Source organism: Lynx canadensis, chromosome B3 (assembly GCF_007474595.2).
Source record: "Lynx canadensis isolate LIC74 chromosome B3, mLynCan4.pri.v2, whole genome shotgun sequence".
NCBI lineage: Eukaryota > Metazoa > Chordata > Mammalia > Carnivora > Felidae > Lynx > Lynx canadensis.
This window is the reverse complement of record NC_044308.2, coordinates 145,055,663-145,075,997: the sequence shown is the minus strand read 5'-3', so window position 1 is coordinate 145,075,997 and position 20,335 is coordinate 145,055,663. Positions and strand designations below refer to the sequence as shown.

General features: G+C 63.2%; 1 non-coding gene across 1 annotated transcript; it reads left to right on the top strand.

Moving 5' to 3' along the window:
• Positions 1–1,162: 1,162 nt before the first annotated feature.
• On the top strand, positions 1,163–1,247 carry TRNAR-UCG. The gene has a single exon. It is a non-coding gene; the product is annotated as a tRNA-Arg (tRNA).
• The last annotated feature ends 19,088 nt before the right edge of the window (positions 1,248–20,335 follow it).

The window sequence follows — 20,335 nt, the reverse complement described above, 5'->3', positions numbered from 1 at the left end:
CGCCGTCTCCCCACTCTGGCCCCACCCGGCCGGCGTCTTAGGGCCCTTCTTTTTCCTACACCTGTTTCTTGAGCCTGTTCTCCGTTTCTTCTTGTCTGATCGCTTCTTATCTAAGCCCGCGCTGGCTTCTGCGGTTCCTGATTTTAAGCAACAAGGTGAAGCGTTGGTGTGCCCTCTTCAGGGTCCCTCCCCGAGTCTGTGATGCACCCCCCCCTTCTGTGTTTGCTTTCTTTTTCAGGCAGTATTTTTTTTAAGTTTATTTATTTATTTTGAGAGAGAGAGAGAGAGAGAGAGAGGGCAGAGAGAGAGAAGGAGAGGATCCCAAGCAGGCTCCACACTGTCAGCACAGAGCCCGATGCGGGGCTTGAACTCACAACCATGAGATCGTGACCTGAGCTGAAACCAACGGTCAGATGCTTAACTGACTGAGCCCCCCGGGTGCCCCTCAGGCAGTATTTTTCATGGGTCCTTGTTTGCTTTTGTGTGAAGGGAGTCCTCCCTCAACCAGCCATGTGCAGTGTTGAGGGCAGTGGGTCTGGGACAAAGCACCCCTACCCCGGGCGGGGGCTCCATCAGTGCCCGTGACCTGATGGCCGTGGCGGGTCTGCCTCGAGCCCCAGAGGGCCTGCGGCTGCCGTATTTCCTGTTTTCCAGGAAGATAGAACTCTCACCTCCAGGGAGGAAAAGGGAGACAACTTTGTTAGAAGTTCACTTTAACATGACCAGACCGGTTCTGTTGAGTGGGTTTTCGTGGCCTGCCTCGTTCTATTTGCCGGAACGAAAACAATAACCAGGAAAATACAAACCCTTCTCTCCGTCCTGCTTCCCACGACGTTTGCCGCAGACACGCACGGCCTGTTCTGGGGCCTCCGTGGCAACTGTCGTGGACTGAACACGATCCATATGTCAGAGGCCCAGCCCCCGGGGTGGGGTGGGGGGAGCGGGAGGTGGTTAGGGTGAGGGGTCCAGTGTGTGGGACCCCACGGTGGGCTCAGCGTCCTTATAAGGAGAAGGCGGGACCAGAGCTCTGTCTGCCATGTGAGGACAGGGAGACGTGGCCACCGTGGACGAGCCAGGAAGTCCTCCCCAGACAGCGGTCGGCCGGCAGCTTCCTCTTGGACGCCCAGCCTCCAGATCTGTTAGAAATGAGTGCTGACGGGGCGCCCGGGTGGCTCAGTCGGTTGAGCGTCTGACTTCGGCTCAGGTCACCATCTCGCGGTTCGTGGGTTCGAGCCCCGCGTCGGGCTCTGTGCTGACGGCTCGGGGCCTGGGGCCTGCTTCGGATTCTGCCTCCTTCTCTCTCTGCCCCTCTCCCGCTCAGGCTCTGTCTCTCTCTCTCAAAAGTAAATAAACATTAAGCAATTTTTAGGAAGGAATGTTGTGCCGAGCCCCCGTCTGTGCTACTCTGGTGTAGCGGCCCGTCCTGGCCAGCGCTCAGCTCAGCCCTTAGTCCGTTCAACACCGCCCTGGCGCACGGCCTGGGTGCGGTGGCCACAGAGCTCCCGGCTCCGGCCACACGGCACGGGTGGGTCACGCCCGGTCCTGCCCGCCGGGAGTCCTCCGTCCTACCCTCAGCCTCCTCACTTCCCAAGACCGAGACGTCCACACCGCGGCCCCTACCAACAGCACCACATCCGTGTCCTGGGGTAAATACCAGCTGGGGCCACCTCCGCCAGGGCGCCAGCTCGCTCCCGCAGGTACGTCCCGTACTCACTACTCTTCAAGAACATTTCCGGAACCTCACCACTGCTCCCCACCCCCGCCACGGCCCCAGGCCCAGCCGCCTCCCCCAGCCAAATCAGTAGTGCCCTCACTGGGCTCCAGCCCCCCTCCCGTTCAATCAACTCTGCCCTCGGCAGCCAGAGCGACCCTCACAGTGGAGTCGACCCTCATGCCTCCGCACTCGGGTGTAGAATAAAATCCACATTCCTCAGAGCTTCACCGGAGCCTGCGGATTGGGCCCTGCCCGTGCCTCCAAAAGCACCACAAAGCATCCACCACGCACCGTGTCAGCCCCATGGGTCTTCTTGTGTTCAAACATGCTGAGCTCCTACCGCCCCAGGGCCTTTGCACTTGCTGTTTCCCCCGCCGGTGTCCTTCTCTAGACTTTTGCAAGCTGCCCTCCCTCTCTTCAGTCTCTGTTCAACTGTCACATTCTAAGAGAGAGCTTCCCAGATCTGGAGTGGCTCCCACCACCCCCCCATTCCTGCCCTGCCTCTTTTTTGTTCATCACGCTCAATGCCTGAAAGTCTATTCCATTCTATTCCCTTCTCTTCCTTTCCTGTCCCTCTTTTTTCCCTTTCACATTACTCTTCCCTACCTGAGTGGAGCCTGTGCACCCCCCGCCTGCCTCCCCTCCTCCAGGACGTCACCCCCGGCAAGCACAGCCTGTCTGCACCGGCAGCTGAATCCCGCCGGGCCAGGGAAGGTGCCCGGCACTAGCCGGAGATCTCTTGGCATTGGCGAACGAAAGGCATGTTCAGGAGGAACCATAGCTCATCTGGGCTTTGCTAAGAACGACGGAGCCCACGGCCCAGCAGAACTGCCCCAGAGGCACGGCTGACAGGAGCACCCATTGGAGACGAGGGACAGAAAAAGGGAGACTCGTTTAGACAGCGTGATACCCTGGAAACTTCCATGTGGTTCTCCGGACCTACTCACCGTTCTCCAACCTGCTCTGGACCCCCAGCGGCTGACCTGCATGGACCACACGAGGGACCCCCATGTCCTTGGCCGGTGTGAGGGGTGGCCCCACCCCAGCGGGACAACTGGACAACACTGAGGCAGTTTGGGCTTGAAAATCACAGACCCCGGGGGCCCTAACATACTTCCTAAGCCGCTGATTCTGAACAGTTGGTTACCAGGCCGTTTCCGGCTAATTTGCAAATCCTTCAGATGTTAATCCCATTTTTTCCACTAGGAATAAGCGAGCTTTTAAATTAGCTTTGTCTTGTGGGGTGGTGACTTTTATTCATCATCTTAGCTTTCGCACCACTTCCCGGAGTCAGTGGGGGGAACCTGGATGTAGAATTTTCCAGAAGATTTCAGAGGCCGGTGTTTCCAGGGACCCTCCAGTACACCTGCTTGGCCTTATTTTCCAGGGATGGTGCCCCTTCCTCACCCGGCCAGGCATGGGAGGACAAGAGCAGTGTCGGGGGGCGGTGGGGGGGACCACTGGCGGGTCACAGGACTGGCCTCTGGCCCTGCCCCTGCATGGCTACGGAGCATGTGACATGTGGGAATGGCCCACCGGTGACCGGACCTCACCCGTGACCTGGCCCACCTACCTTGCGAGGCTGGGAGATGCTAACTGGGGACCCGTACGGGGCCTGCTGCCTGTGGGACTCTCCTTCCCCTTCGCCGTCAGGAGCACAGACAGCCGAGTCCCAGGTCCCCTCCCTGCAGCAGCAAGGGGTGTGAGGTGGGCGACACTTCAGCACCTGGGGGCCTAAGGGCAGACCCCAGGGCTGGAGGTCGTGGGAGGGGTCCAGAAGGCCAACCAAGAGGCCCCAGCAGGGCTGTGCAGAGGGCGGGGGTGGGGGGAGATCTGAGAGGGAGGCCACAGAGGGGTCATTGTGAAGAGGTCTCTGGAGACCCTCCACACACGCCCAGGAAGGGAAGTCTGGGTTTGGGAAGAGCCCTGGGCCCCAGACGTGCCGTCAGCCCAGCGGCCCAGAGGCTGAGGTCACACTGTGTGCTCAGGCTCGGGGCCGCTGGGGGCTGGGATCGGGAGCCCTGTCCCCCACCCCTCATCTGTACATGGATCATCACCCCTAAGGCTTCCTGGGGACCACAGTGACACCAAAGCCATCACCACGCGTGGCTGGAGCCGAGCCCAGGCGGCAACTGGGGACAGAGGCGTGGCGAGGACGCACCTCCGGGCCCCGGAGCGGAGTTCCAGCCGGCGCGCTCCGTGGACGCCCAAGAGGGCCAGCCGGAGGCCGGTCCTGACGGTGGGGTCCAGACGGGACGGCCTCTCCCAGAACGTCAGGTCTTCAGGCCCAGGCGCCTCCGTGGCTGCTCTGGATGCCGGCGTGGGGCGCGGAGGGCGCCCCAGGCTCCACGGAGGTGGGTCCCGCGTGCTGGCCTTCCTCCCGAGCGCCCCACCTCCAAGGTGGGGACCCAGCCGGGAGGGGCGAGGGTGCCCAGATGGGCGGGGCGGCCCCCGGGCTCTTCCCACAGCGGAACAATGCCTCCCTGAGAGACAGATGCTCCCAAGCCTCGGGCCCTGCAGGCCCGGGCGCCTGCCTCCTAACACTGCCCGGCAGGACGTGGGCTCCATTAACTCCGCGGCCGTCACCCAGTGGGGTCAGCGAGGGCTGGAGAGCCAGGCTAGGCCAGCTGTGGGCTGTCACAGGTCCCACAGGTCAACCGAAGTGGCTGCGAGGTTGATGGGGGCGGGGCACCTAAGACCCCAACCCCTCTCTGGAGCCACACCTCTCGGAGCCACGCCCCCTGGCCGCACCCTTCCCACACCAGCTCCTGCTGCCCACCCAGACTCCCCGCCCGGCTTCCGGTGTCCACGTCACGCAGGCCAGGAGCCGGAGGGTCTGGTGAAGGCCACCTTGGCCGGGGGTCACAGCATCAGGGCAGAGGTGGGTCTTACTCAGATTTTCTGGCCCTGGCCCAGGCTGCAGCGTCCCCAGAGACCCCCCACGGCCCAGGCTCTACCCCCTAGAGGCCCCCACGGCCCGGGCTGCACCCCCAGACCACCTGGTCCTTATCGAGGCGCACAGTCTCCCCCCTTGTCGCAGCCTCCTTCCACACCCAGCATTGAGCCTAGCCTCTCCTCAGGAACCCCCCAACACCCCCAGGGACTTTGCACGGCTGCTCCTGCTGCCTAGAGACTTCTCTGGCTGCAGGCCTCGCTGGAGCCACTTGCTGCTGGAGGCCCTCCCGCCCCCCTCCCCGCTCAGGTTCCTCCACCACACCCCAGGCCCCCAGCCCTTCCCGTCAGAGCACGTCCGCAAGAAACTTTGCCCGCTTTCCCCTTTAGACTGTGACCACCTCCCCTTCTGCTGCGGCCCGGGCGCCCAAAGGAACGGGGGGGGGGGGGGACCGTGGGGCACGGACCGCCCTTCCCCAACGGGACGCTGCTGCCAGGTGTGGGCAGGAGGCGAGGGGAGCCTGGGCCCAGCTGGGGCACCACGGCGGGCAGGGGAGGGGAGGGGCAGGTGGCCGAGAAGTCATCACAGGCACGGGGATAGATAGGACCCTGCGTGAGACCGGGGTCCGGGCCCCTGGCACCTATTTCATTGTCCTGTTGAATTTGGCTGACAGAACCCAAATCCAGAGGTAGAATTATGAAGAATTTCAAGCTGCCGTCTCCCGTCCAAGCGTGGGACCCCGCCGCATGCCCGGGAGGGTGGCCCCGCTCAGGCATGTCGGTGAGCGGGCCACACGTGGTCCCCCTTCGGGCCCTCGCCTGGCCCTGGCTGTGGCCCAGCCGCCTGCCTCCCGACAGGCCCCCGGCTACTTTTCGGTCATCTCTGGTTGCTCTTAAACCTTCTGGATGGTTCCAGGAAGTCGCTCTGGGGGCGGACGGATGCCACAGACAGGCCTGTGCCAGCTGGCGGGCCCGCACCCCGTTCCCTCGGCTCCCGTAACAACAGCAAAACGCGCAAGAACAGCCTGCCGTTGACAAAGAGGTTCTTGTGAGAACGGCCAGTGCGTCATGTGCGCTAAAGCCCTCGAGCCGTTCCTGCCGCAGTGAGCGTGCACGGTGGCGCCTTTCCCTGGGAGGGGGGCCAGCCAGAGGCTCCCGTGAAGGCAGGGGGCTCGGCAGGGGGGCAAAGCCGCCCTGAGCATTGCCGCGGTGCCGGCCCCGAAGGTGACCCCACGCAGCCCCCGTGCCGTGCCCTCCGCCGGGTCAGGCCTCCGCGAGAGCTGGGCACGGCCTCATCAGGCAGGCGTCCCGGGCTCCTCTCCCGCTCACTCACTCGGACACAGCAGCCGCCTCTGGGGACCCAGACTCGGAGAGTGTTAGAAACACAGGCGCAGGATGTCCCGGAAGTTTCCAGAAACCACAGCCTTGACCCAACTGCAACGTGTTGAGTGCTCCTGGGTGCCAATGCGGTCCTCCTGCCCCCGGCGGCTGTGCCCCCGCCCCCTTTGGAGGAGGGGGTGGATGGGGGTCTGAAGGAGCCCAGGCCACAGGGCTGGCGAGGGGCAGCCGGGACGTGTGGAAGGGAGGGTCCCTTCAACCATCACCCCTCCCCCAGTGCAAGGCTGCAGCAGCGGAGTCAGGCTCTCCAAGTCCTGGAAATAGGACGCCCCGAACCCCAGCTGGCCCACCCCAGAGGAGATCCCCAAGGGCTTCTGACCTCTGGCCTGAGCCTCCCTTTCAGGGCGAGGTGTCCGCTCATACAGAACTTTCCAGAAAAAGACCGCAAAGCCCGAGCATCCCTTTCAGGGCGAGGTGTCCGCTCATACAGAACTTTCCAGAAAAAGACCGAAAAGCCCGAGCGTCCCTTTCAGGGCGAGGTGTCTGCTCATACAGAACTTTCCAGAAAAAGACTGCAAAGCTCCGTGGTGGCCACGACCGTCCACACGAGCTCCTGAGGGCCGCCAGAGTCCCCTCTTCCCACAAAGCTCCTGGAGGTGGGCTCATGGCCCAGGGCCCACATAGGCTTCTGGAACGTGGCGCAGGGGCCCCAACAGACCCAGCCAGGGCCAAGGACACCAGGCCCCACCACAGCTCTGAGGACGCAGTGCCTGAGCGGCCCGGCATCGGGGGTGAGCCCTCGGATTGGGGTCTCGGGTAGACTGCTGCCCTAGGGCTGGGTGTCAGGCCCGGTATGAGATGCAGGGGGCGGTCTGCTGGCCTCTGCTCGCATGTGGCTGCTGGTGGCCTGTCTCCCATGGAGCGGAGCCGGCCAGGAGTCTGCCCCGGCCCAGCCCGGCCCGGGTGTGGGCGGCCTTGCAGGCAGGTGACCCCAGGTGAGCGCCAGCAGCCATCCCCAGCGGGGACTGCCTCGCGCCTGGACGCGGCAAGCCTGCTTGTCGCTAATTTATTGCAAATTGTTTGGGAAAGCCGGTTTAATTAAAATCTAAATGAGCCTCCCAGGAGGGCCCGCTCCCCCGGCCCCAGCCGGCATTAATGAGGAGAGACGGGCGTTTCTGGACTGGCGTGGCTTTCATGTTTTTGTCATCCGAAGCCCCCGAGATAATACAATTTATTCATGGAATTCACACTCCAGTGGTGTGAGTAAATGGTGGGCTGGGGTACATAGAGAATGTCGTGCAATCCCAAAGCAGAAGCGAGCAGTGACTCAGGGACGGCTCTTCCCGTCGTAAATTGGGGCGCCGGGGAGGTGCTGAGGGGGAGGCAGGGGCCCCCTGGGCAGCGGGTCGGGGCGCGGCCGCTTTCTGGAGGTGCCCAATAACACCCCGGGAAAGCATTCTTCTGGCTTGTCTCGGGAGGACACCGATGGACCGAGAAGCAAGGTGTCCTTCAGCGGCCCAGGCCACGCCAGGGCCAGAAATAGCCCACGGGCAGGTGCCCTCCCAGGCCAGGCGGGGGGCCTCGCCGTGTGCCCCCCTTCTCTGGAGCCTCGGTTTCCCCATCTGCCGTGGGAGGTGCCTGGACCAGCGATCCTGCAGGGCCCGTCTCCCTCCGAGCGTCTGTGTTCTGTGAAGCAGATTGGCAAGTACCCAGCACTGTAGGGAGGGATGTGCTGGCTTGGGGTCCCACCAGACCCACCGGTTCTTCCTCCACCCGGCGTCCACCCGGAGCTGACGTGACCCAGGGAGCGGCTGTGTGGGGCTCTGAAGGCATACACCCCTACGTGCCAGCCACTAGCGCATAGCAGGGGACAGGCAGGTGGCACGGCCTCCAGGGCGGAGGTCAAGGAGGCCTGCTCCAGAGACAGACAGCTAGGCACAGGTCCCCAGCCCTCGTCCGCGTCTCAGCCGTCAGCCTCAGCTGTCGGCTGGGGAGAGTCACGTGGCCCCCGTTCCGGCGACCCTGACGCGCTCCTGTGCAGACAGCGAGTCCGGGACGGGCCCCGTAGCGGCCCCTTCCTCATTGCCGGTGCCTGTCCCTTCCCCGGGCAGCGCCCGGTCTCACGGGCCTCGCCTCGCCCACCCCCACTGCGAGCGGGTGCATGGGCGGACGGGTGCACGTGACACCCGGCAGGCTGGGGGGTCTCAACACACCCGAGGAGCTCGGCCACCCTGTTTTGTCCTGGGGCCCCGTGGGTTTAAAAGCTGCAGCTGCCGAAGGGAAGAAACCCGCCTCGTCTTAAGATCCCGTCGCCAGCTCCAGGCTCCCGGGGGCTCCTCGGACGGCGCGGGAACAAGACGTCATCTCCAAGCGTGGCGAGGCGTGGCACCTCCGTCACCGCCTGGGGGGGCAGCCGGACCACGCGGCCCGCCCCAGCCCGCTCCCCTCCGCGGGCCTGCCCCACCCATCACCCAAGCCGAGGCTGCGGCTCAACACGCTTTGGCGCTTTGATCGGGGCCTCTCCGGCGTCGCGATAAATAATTGAAGCTACACCGCGTGTGTCGAAGTAGGTGAGCCTCGTGCGGAGGGGAAGGAATCCGCACAGCCTGAGCCGTCGTTCTCCGGAGACGCCGTAAAACGAGGCCGCAAGTGAGGACGGGGCCTGCCGCCCGCGCTGCCAGAGGAGGGGGGGCCCGGAGCAGACGCCGGCCCCCTGGAGGGGCCCGGGGGCCACCTGGCAGGCGGGACGCTGCGGCTCTGCCCGTGGCTGCCTGGGGCAGAGGAGACTTACCAAGCCCACCGCTGGCTTCGTCTCCCGCCGGGGCCAAGGGCCGGGCCTCAGGACCCACCAGCCCCGTGGGGCTTCGAGCTGGCTGCCTGGCACACGGGCGTGGCCCGAGAGCCGTGGCACCGCTGTCCTGGGACGCGGCCGTGTTTGTCCAAGCAGACGGCGCAGCGAGCGGCTTCTCCAAACGCGGTTCCAGCTGCCCGGCCAGGCTGGGGACGCGGAGAGGGCCCGGAGGCCCAGCCACAGCCTGTGAGCCGTCCTCTCTGCCTGGGCCCGGGGACGACGCGGGCAGAGGGCCCCGCGCAGGCCAGCCGACCGGGAGCCCGGGCCGGGGTCGCGCCGGCCGGGGGAGCCGCGAGCCCGGTGGGCGGGAGCGCGTCGTTAGACACTGATTTACACTTACTGCCACGCGCCCAGGTGCTCCTCCGCGTTAAGTACACTCACCGGTTTTTATGCAAGGTTGAACAACTTAACGGCCTGAGCGAGTCGGATGACAAGACTTTAATTGCTATTTATCTCCCCCCGTCCCTCGGGAGAGTAATGTGCAGGCATTCGGAGAAGTTCATAAAACAGGAAAGAAAGCAATTCACAAAGTTCTGTGCACGCTCACTTCCCGAGCATAACACGGAACCCCCCCCCCAACGGGGAGGGCTGTCACCATCTCCAGGGTCCCCAAGGCCTTGCAGGGAGCCCCCGGGGGGCAGGGAGAGGAATCCCAGAGGGCAAGGCCAGCTGACCAGGCAGGGGCGTAGCTCTGAGAATCCAACAGCCTGTCTCCGACCCCCCCAGACTCCTGGTTTCTCGTTCCCCCATCCTGGCACCGAGGGACCACAGAGCGACCAGCACGTGCCAGGCCCCGCTGCCCGCTGCCCCCGAGGACGCCGACGGCCCGCTGAGGAGTGGGTGCCGGGTGGGGGGAGGGGCGGGGGCCCCTGGAGCCCCGAGTGTCTCACTTCCTGGGCAGGGGGGGGGGGGGGGGGATCCCAGTGCCGCGTGATCAATACCGTCGATACTTGGCCGCGGTAAAGACATGGGACGCCTGTCTGCGAGAGCGTTTTGTCTGGAAAAGGCATAAATTCCGGCGTGGGGGATGGGAAGGGACGCAGAACAACAGCGATCGTCATTTGTTAGCCAAGGCCCCCACCTCGCCTTCGGGGCCGCGTGACAAACAGCTTCTTAAGAACTCGTACATTCAGGAGGCCAGTGGAGATCAATCTCCTCTCCTCTCCGGCTCCCGGCGACTCCGAGGGCTGCCTCTGCGGCTCCGTCACTCGTCACTCGGACGCGTTCAAAGGACTCCGTGAGGCTAGACTTTCCCGTTTAGAAATCGCTCAGGACGGCAGGTTCCCCAGAAGAGCCTCCCAGCTGACACCTCTCATTAGCCGCCTCCAGGAGGGCCTCCGGGCCCGAGTGGAGGAGGACAGAGGAGAACGCTGTGGGGGGCGCTGCTTCAGAGAGGGCGGGGGGGGGGGCGCCGGCTGGGGTGCTGACCCCCCGAGGCAAAGTCGGCCTGACCTTCGGGCCTGTGGCTGTGCTCTGGGCACAGACCTCGGGGACGGACGAGTTTGTACAAACGTGGAGACTGAGTCTGCAGAGGGCCTCCGGAGCTCAGGACCTCCCCCCCCCAGCGCCCCCCAGATCCTACCCCCCACCCCCCTGGGAGCCTTTGCTCTGCAGCTGGGCCTGGTGCTGGCCCCGCACGGTCCGTGGAGGACGGGAGCGCCAGCTGCCTAAAGGGAGACAGGAACCAGGCTCAGACCTCAGGGGCTCCCACAGACGTGCCTACATGTGCACACGCATACGCGCACAGGTACACGTGTGCATGCACGTGCCGACCACACACACTCGCAGGCACCGATGTACACGCGACCTCGCACCCCCACGCGTACCATGCACCCCCACGCGTGTGCACAAGCACGCACAGACAGCCTCACACGCGCAGTATGTGTGCACACAGCCCCGTACACACGAGCACCGGGAGCAGAATCAGGCAGGCGGGACTGGGGCCCGCGAAGGGTGACCCGGCCAGCAGAGGCTGACAAAAGCAGGGAGGGACGAGCTCCGTGTGACATCATGTCTCAGGGCGGGCGGCTCCTCACGCAGCCTGGACCTGCCCCGGGAGGGGGGGCGGGGCACGCCTGGAGAGGGAGCTGCTTGGCCAAGGTCTGGGGTAGGACCCAGGGCGTGCGGGCGGGAGGCCAGGCTGGCAGGATGCTTGCAGCTGGTTACCAGCCGCAGCTGGGCCAATGGCTGGGGGGGGGCGGGGGGGGCTCTCTCAAAGGCCAGCCGCCACCGCCGCCCCTGGCCCAGCCTGGCCCCTTGAACAGGACGCCAATGAGAGGGGAGGGGAGAGGCCCCTGGCGGGGGACGGGCCGAGCCACAGATGAAAGGCCTTTGAGGATGGGGGAGGGTGTCGCGCTCGGCAAAGGAAATATTGAAATGAAATCATTTCCCAGGGTTGGGGGAACTTTCCGGCCTAATTAAATAGCCGAGACTCTCGCGGCCTGCTGTCAGAGAGACGCGCCCGGGGGAGGGAGGGAGCAGATGCCGCCCTTGGAAGAGGGGGATTAGCAGGCTGCCTCCCTTTGATGCCCCCCCACCCCCACCCCGGCTCCCAGGGGCGGAGGGAGCAGCCATCGCGCACTAATTAGGGCCGGAGCCTGCCACCGCCTGTCCTTAGGCACAAATCCATATTCACGTGCTGGGGCGGCGAGGCCCCTCTCACTCCTGGGCCACCAGCTCCACGGCCACCGGCCCCTCACGCCTGTCTACAGAGGAAGACATGGCTGGTGGCCCGAGGGGGCAAGAGGAGAGGTCAGTGCAGGCCCGGGAGGAGCGGCCCGAGGGCCTGGGAGCTGAGCCCTCGCCCCTCTGGCTCTGCCCGCCCTCCCCACCCCAGCCTGCGCCTGTCCCCAGGGTGCAGAGGGCAGGCTTGCGGTCCTTGGCTTCTTGCGGGCCGACAGCGCCCTTGACTTAGACCTGGAAGTTAGGGCTGAGTTCCCCGCGAGTCAGAGAGGCGGAAGGAAGGGATTTGCAGACCCAGTGTGAGCATGGAGAGGGGCACGCCTGGTCACCGTGAGCGGTGGCTGCGGAGTGAGGCAGGGGTGCAGAGAGCAAAGAAGCCCCTCCCCCGGCCTCTGACGCCACAGCCCTGACCCCAGACTTCTCCCCTGGGAGAAGCCAGGGGGCCAGGACCCCACAAGCCGGCTCTGAGAGCAGAGGCCGCGGCAGGGCAGAGAAGAACCCTTCCTGCCCCGTGGATGAGACGAGGGCTGGGACGTGGGCACCGTGGCTGCACGCAGCCCCCCTGCCTCAGCCCCTCATCTTTCTGTGGCTCCGAGAGCCAGGGAGCCCCAGAACCCCAAACCTGCCGTTCCCAGACCTCCAATGCCAGAGGCGCCTCGAGGCCTGAGGCCCCAGCTGGTCCCCGTAATCGGCACGCAGAGGCACAGGGGTGAGGCCATTGGCCCAAGGTGGCACCACTGGGCCCTGAGGCTAGCCCCCGACCCCCCACGCCGGGAGCCAGAGCCCCTGGGCCCCTGGCACAGCCTCCGGCATGACCGCCAACCCCTCGCTCTGAGAGAGCTGCGTGAACGAGCTCCTCCTCCCCTCCCCTCAGACCGTGAACCTGGCAATGGGCCGCCGTGTGCCCAGGCCGCGTCCTGGGGGTAGGGGGACACTGCAGGGCCGGGCACAGGCACCCCGCACCCAGCGGGCGTTCGTGTTCCCCACACGCGTGGCGAGGCTCCTGGGGACAGGTCCCAGGCGTCCGTCTGGGGTCATCTCACCCGTTAGAAGGGTCTCCTTCAGCATCTATGTTGGTGAAAAATTCGCGTTTTCTTTTATCTGAAAATGTCTTTCACTTTCATTCTCGAAGAATAGTTTTTCTGTTTATAGGATTTTTTTTTTTCCTTTTAGTACATTAAAAATATCTCCCGCTGCCTCCGGCTCTGTTCATTTCGCACGAGAAGCGAGCATTTACCCAAATTATCGCTCCCCCGAGTGCCGTGTCGCTTCTGGGCAGCTGCTTCCAAAAGTTTCTCTTTGTCCTGCTCTCTGGCTGTAACGGGCTTTGACATCATTTCCCTGACTTGGACTGACCGGGGTTTCCTGAGCTCGTGAAATCTGTGAAATCGGTGTCTTCCGTCAAATTCAGGCAATTTTCAACCACAATTTCCTTAAAAATAATTAAAATGTAGGGGCTCCTGGTGGCTCAGTCGGTTAAGCGTCCGACTTCGGCTGAGGTCATGATCTCACAGTTCATGGGTTCGAGCCCCGAGTCGGGCTCTGTGCTGACGGCGCGGAGCCTGGAGCCTGCTTCGGATTCTGTGTGTCTCCCTGTCTCCCCGCCCCTCCCCCCTTCACTCTGTATCTCTCTCTCTCAAAAACAAACATTAAATTTTTTTTAAATAATTAAAATGTAAACATTTCTGCTCTCTGTTCCCTCCTTTCTGAGCACACGAATATCACACGTGTCAGATTTATTCCATGGGTCTTGGAAACACTGTTTTTTATTGGGTTCCCCCCCCCTTTTTTTCCCCTCTTCTTCAAATTAGACAATTTCTGTCGCTCTCTCTTGAAGTTCGCTCTTTCCTTTGCTGTTTCCATTCTGGTATTGAGCCCATCCCATGAACTTCCATTTTGGATTTACATTTTTCAGTTCTAGAATTTCCACTTAGCTCTTTCTATCAATTTCTATTTTCTACCACAATACCCAATCTTTTTATTTGTTGTGAACATATTTTCTTTCATTTCATTGGGCACAGTCATTACAACAGCTTTGAAATCCTTCTCTGCTCAGTTCAACGTCTTAGTCACCTTGGGGTTAGCCTTTATGATTGTCTTTTTTTTTTTTTTTTTTTTTTTGAGAATGAGCCACATTTTCTCCTTTCCTCTTACTCCGAAATTTTGGATTGCATCCTGGGTTTTGTAGACATTCCGCTGTGGGACCTCCGGACTGAAGTGCATTGGTATTCATTATCTTAACAGGCAATTCATCTGGGGTGATTCAAACTAGAAGATGTCCCTCTAGGGTGGATCCCACATGGCCGTGGCCGGGCTGCTTGGGGTCCGCCCCGCCCGAGTGTGGTTCAAGAGCCGTCCGGAGACAACACGGGGGTTTATACACACGTCTTCGGACCCACCCCTTTCTGGGATTGTCTCTTACCTTTCTGTGGTTGAGGCTGCCTTAAACTCAGTTCTCTGGTTTTCAAGCCATGAATACTGCACACTTTTTGTTGGACTTTGGACGATGTTTGTGACCTGCGTGGTGTGAACTCGGGGCTGCCCTCAGGCCGGAAGCTGTTAAAATGGGAACGTTCCTCAGTTCTGGTCCTTTCTCCTAAAGGCTGACTCCTGCCTGTTGTTCTCCCGCGACTTCAGCTACTCGCTCTAGTACCTGTTTGGTCCAGTGTTTATACTTGTTGCCTCTGGGAGAGTCGGCCTGATAGGAACTTACCGGCTGCTACCAGAGTCAGAGCTCTGAGGCTTAAGTCGAGGCTCCCGATCGAGCCCGGCAGCCTTCCCCCAGGGCTAATCTAGTCCTCCTGCTGAGATCCCGGCCCTTCGGGAATCTCTCTGAATGCCTTGCGTGTTGCTGAGACGGAATCGTGTCTCCCACAACATCTGGAGGTGGAAGCCCCCGTGTGGCTGGACCTGGGGAGAGAGTTTTCAGGAGCTTAAATGAGGGCGTAAGGGTGGGGCCCTGATCCTACAGGACGGTGACCTTACAGAGGAGGAGAGCGTTTCTCTCCCCACCTGCCACGTGAGGACCCAGTGAGAAGGCGTCTGCAGGCGGGAGGAGCCCTCAGCTGAGCCCGACCACACCAGCACCCGGAGATGGGGCTCCCGGCCCCCAGAGCTACGAGGAGCAGAGGTCCATCGTCTAAGCCACACGGTCTGCGGCGTTTCGTTCCGGCAGCCCAAGCCGGTTAATGCCGGTGTCGGGAAGGTTGTCCCCCTCCGGCTGCTCAGAACTCACACGTGTCCGGAGAGATTTCTAGAGCTGTTCCGTGGACAGCCCCTCCTCTGTGGCCCTCTTCCCCACAACACCCCAGCCTCTCAGCCTCCCCAGCCCCAGTCCGTGCCTCCTCACCGCGGCGGACGGCTTCCCAGCGGAAAATGGGGCTCCCCTCCCGCCTCCCTCCCCCCCCCCAGGGGCCCTGCGCTGCCCGGTACCCAATGTCTGTAAACGCTCGCTTTATGCCCTTTGTTTGGTTTGCGGTTGTTCATGGCAAAGTCCCTTCGGCTTCACTGAACCTCGAGCGTGACGCGCGCACCCACGGAACACGGACACGATGTCAGGTGACTCGCGCAGGTAGCGCACAGACAGCGCCCACCGGTGGCCGGAACCCGCCCGGAAAAGGACACACCCCCCCGCACGCTGCAGGCGCCCCATGTCCCGGCTTCGAAGGCGGGCGCTGTGTTCACTTCCAGCACCACCGACCAGTGTCCGTGGCTTTGACGTTCATGGAACGGGGTCCTCGCGTCCGGCCTCTCACCCGCTCTGTCGCTGAACTTCCAACATGCTGCTGCATAGAGCGAGGTAGCCGCTGGCATGAATGGTTTCCGGCCTTCCGCTGGACGGGTGCCCGGCCTGGGCGCGTGCTCACCCCACCGCGGGCTTTGTGGTTACTTCTGGACTTTAGCCATTGAAAACTGCTGGAAACATTCTCATACGTGTCTTTTGGTAGAAACACGTGTGCACTTCTGTTGGGTCCATACCCAAGGTCGTAGAATTTTCCCAAAGCTGCCCAGCACGTCACAGTCCTCCTCGCCAACGCTCAGCCCTTCCTCCCTTTCCTGGCCTCCTTCGGGGGAGGTGACATCACGTGGCGTCAGGACTGCCTCTCCCTGCGAACTAGGAAAATCGAGCAATTCCCTTTTCACGTCCTTAGAGGACATTCGGGCACCCCTCTTGCAAAATGCCAGTTTAAATAGATGGCTTGGGTTTTTTTTATTTTTTTTTTAATGTTTATTTATTTTTGAGACAGAGACAGAGCTTGAGTGGGGGAGGGACAGAGAGAGAGAGGGAGACACAGAATCCGAAGCAGTTCCAGGCTCTGAGCTGTCAGCACAGAGCCCGATGCGGGGGCTCGAACCCACGAGCCGCGAGATCATGACCTGAGCTGAAGTCGGACGCTTAACCGACTGAGCCACCCAGGCGCCCCAATAGTTGGCTTGTTTTTTCGTCCATTTGCTCACCCCTTTTTAAAATCGTTTGAGGGTTTTATCCGGTTGTAAATCTTTTGTCAAACGTGTATCGCAAATATCCCCCTGACTGATGTCTCTTAATTGTAATGTGGCCCAATTGATCAGTTACCTCCTTTATAGGTAGCGCTGTTTCGGTCCTGTTCAAATTTTCTTTTTGAGTCTTAAATCACGTCCACATTGAGAGGATTCTGAATTACGATTCCTCCTTGCAACGTACCTCCTGTCCTTTGTTCTAGCAGCAAAGTGACAGGCAGACCTTTTATTTCTTCATATAAATCATTGATAAGAACGTTCGACAGCCCAGGACTGATGTCAGAGTCCTGCGGGAGCCCACTGGAGCCCTCCCTCCAGGGTGACACGGGGCCATTAGCTAACTCCCTTTGTCTCTAATTCCCTGTAACAGACAAAATGCACCTAACAGTTCATCTGGGATGTACTTACCATTTCATCCTCAAGGATAACACAGCACATTTGGCAAATGCCGTGGAAATCACAACAATAACGGGCCCTCATCCGCCGGGCTAAGGACCATGACAAGAAAAGAAAATGAGGTTAGTCTCACACGATCGCCTCTTGGAAAACCCATGCAGTCAGAGGGCAGATCTAAGGGGCCTTCCCAGCGACCTGAAGCTGGCTGGCTTCTCCCCTCTTCTCTGGGACTAAATGTGCTCTGAGGTCTGATATTTTAAGAAACTGGCAGGGCCCTTCCAACCACAGAGCGGTCCCCTGACTGCGGAGGCCGGTTGCCTAGTAACCACCTCTGATGATGTCATCACCTCCAGCAGACCCAGGCAGTGAGGGTCCCCGGGAGGGTCTGCCCCCGTGGAAAGGAAGGAAAGGGTCACTGCGGATGCCAGCACAGGCCAGGGGGAGCTCCTGGGGGGGGGGGGAGGCAGGGTGTGATCTAGGCTCAGGGCTGCGTCAGCCCCAGCAGAGGCTCCGGGACACGGCCAGGAGGTAGGTGTGTGAGGGCTCATGTGGGTGGGCTGGGAGGAGGGGCCGCCGCCCTAAAGTCTGGAAGAACGGAAGGGGGCCCCCAGGAGAGAACCCCCCCATCTGGCAAAGGAGAGATTCCCCCAAACAACAGAGCGGGCGACACCGAGCACCCCAGCTCGCTGGGACAGGCCCGAGGACCCCTGTGGTCCCGGGCCTGTTGTTAGAGTCTCCATCGCTCCCGAGGGCCCAGGGCGGGCCCTGAAGACGTGGTCTCTGTACCGTGAGCGCCAAGCTTGGGGCTCCAAGTCCCACCGCCTCCGGGGTCCTGTGGCAGCTCTGAACAGGGCCCATCCCAGTCCTAATGGGCCCACAGGCAGCGAAACAGGTCACAGAGCTGCAGATGTGTCTGAGGGCCGGTCTCCGAGGCTGCAGACAGAAGGGCGCGGGCGGATGTGACCAGGAGCCCATTCCACGGCGCCTCAGACAGACATCCAGGCCCCGGGCGGCGTGGCGGACCGCGGGAAGGGGTCAGACAGGAGACCCCTCGTGAGCAGGGCTGGACCCGGAAGCCCCATCCTGCGGGACTGGGAGCGGGGCGGCGGATCAGAGAGGGCCCCGGGCTCAAAATCATGCAAATAATCCAATTACTTCAGGCAATTTACTGATCCGGCAAATCGAAGGGGATAATGGACATAAGTAAAGCCACGTTCCGCTTCCTAAGGGCTTCGCCTCCTGCTTCCCCACGCCCCTGGCTCCTTCCAGGCTCCCCCTGCACCCGTCCCCTGTCCTGCGAGGGGGACCCAGGCTCCCCCTGCACCCCGTCCCCCGTCCTGCGAGGGGGACCCAGGCTCCCCCTGCACCTGTCCCCCGTCCTGCGAGGGGGACCCAGGCTCCCCCTGCACCTGTCCCCCGTCCTGTGAGGGGGACCTCCTATCACCCCTGCTGAGCTGTGTCCACTTGTGTCACCTTACCCTGAGGCCTGAGTCTGCAGCCTGGCCCCCCCCCCCCCCACCCTTCCTGAGCCCTCTCGCAGACACGCCGAGCCGGGCCCTCCATCCACACACCCTCCTCTCTGCCAGCCGGTGTCCTTCACATTTAGGGGGTGCGGCAGGCTGGTTCGTGGCCCCAAACGTCCTGACCCCTGTCACCTGTCAACGGAGGGCCGTCCATGGCGAAGTGAACCCTGGCTCACTGTGGTCACAGGGCAGGAGGGGTGAGGACAGACGTGGCCGCTGGCTCTGCGGACGGACGGTGGGCCTCGGGCCAAGGATGCCTCCAGGAGCTGGAAAAGGTGTGGAAATGACTCCCCGGGGCCCTACCAGCGAGGCAGACCCTGACCTCCAGACCGAAAGGCAGTCACGGGCTGTGGCTCCAGGGCAGAAAGTTTGCAACAACTCCTCACAGTTGCTGCAGGGACCTCGTCCGGGACCAGCCGCCGTCCCTGCAGGACGCCTCCCCCCCACCCCCCACCCCGCCAGCCCCCTGGCCTGCCGCCCTCCCCGGGGCTCCCTGCAGGGCCCGCCCGCGCCCCAACTCAGGACTCAGCTGGAGGACGGACGAAGAGAGGAGCGGCCGCGTCACGGCTCCCCGCTCAGGCCTTAACTGACAGCAGGAAAACACACATTTGCTGTGGTGACCTGTGCGGAGTTAGACGCTTGTGTTATTTTAATTAAGGCTCGTGACGGATGAATCTCAATAAAGCAGCTGTTCTGGACGATGCAGGTGTATAAGTAAAGAAAACATCAGGAGGGGTGCCGGGCTCCCGGAGCTGCCGCGGACGTGTTGGCAACAAACCGTCAGAGGAAAGGGATCCATCCTGGCTGTCTGCAGGTGCGAGGGATCTAGGCCCAGGTGAGGACGGGAGCCCAGGGGAAGATGGGAGTCCAGGGGAGGACAGGGGCCCAGGGGAGGACAGGGGCCCAGGGGAGGACGGAGCCCAGGTGAGGATGAGGCCCAGGTGAGGACGGGGCCCAGGGGAGGATGGGGCCCAGGTGAGGATGGGGCCCAGGGGAGGACGGGGGCCCAGGGGAGGATGGGAGCCCAGGGGAGGACGGGGGACCAGGGGAGGACGGAGCCCAGGGGAGGACGGGGGCCCAGGGGAGGACGGGGGCCCAGGGGAGGATGGGAGCCCAGGGGAGGATGGGGGACCAGGGGAGGATGGGGCCCAGGGGAGGACGGGGCCCAGGGGAGGACGGAGCCCAGGGGAGGACGGGGTCCCAGGGGAGGACGGAGGCCCAGGTGAGGACGGGGGCCCAGGGGAGGACGGGGGCCCAGGGGAGGATGGGAGCCCAGGGGAGGATGGGGGACCAGGGAAGGATGGGGCCCAGGGGAGGACGGGGCCCAGGGGAGGACGGAGCCCAGGGGAGGACGGGGGCCCAGGTGAGGACAGGGGACCAGGGGAGGACAGGGGCCCAGGGGAGGACGGGAGCCCAGGGGAGGATGGGAGCCCAGGGGAGGATGGGAGCCCAGGAGAGGACGGAGGCCCAGGTGAGGACAGGGGCCCAGGGGAGGACGGGGGCCCAGGGGAGGATGGGGGCCCAGGGGAGGATGGGGGACCAGGGAAGGATGGGGCCCAGGGGAGGACGGGGCCCAGGGGAGGACGGAGCCCAGGGGAGGACGGGGGCCCAGGGGAGGACGGGGGCCCAGGTGAGGACGGGGGACCAGGGGAGGACGGAGCCCAGGGGAGGACGGGGGCCCAGGGGAGGACGGGGGCCCAGGGGAGGATGGGAGCCCAGGGGAGGATGGGGGACCAGGGAAGGACGGGGCCCAGGGGAGGACGGGGCCCAGGGGAGGACGGGGGCCCAGGGGAGGACGGGGGCCCAGGGGAGGACGGGGGCCCAGGTGAGGACGGGGTACCAGGGGAGGATGGGGCCCAGGGGAGGACGGGGGCCCAGGGAGGATGGGGGCCCAGGGGAGGATGGGAGCCCAGGTGAGGATGGGGACCCAGGTGAGGACGGGGTCCCAGGTGAGGACGGGGACCCAGGTGAGGACAGGAGCCCAGGTGAGGATGGGGCCCAGGTAAGGATGGGGCCTAGGGGAGGACGGGAGCCCAGGTGAGGATGGGGACCAGGGGAGGATGGGGCCCAGGGGAGGACGGGGCCCAGGGGAGGACGGGGGCCCAGGGGAGGACGGGGCCCAGGGGAGGACGGGGGCCCAGGGGAGGATGGGGCCCAGGAGAGGACGGGAGCCCAGGTGAGGACGGGGGCCCAGGTGAGGACGGGGACCCAGGTGAGGACGGGGACCCAGGTGAGGACAGGGGCCCAGGTGAGGACAGGGGCCCAGGTGAGGACAGGGGACCCAGGGGAGGACGGAGCCCAGGGGAGGACGGGGCCCAGGTGAGGATCAGAGCCATGTGCAGGTATGGGGGCCTGTGTGAGGATCGGGGCCGCATGCACCATCAGGACCATGTCGGGGGTCGGGGCCGTGCCTGGAGGGGAGAGTGGGGGAGGGTGCAG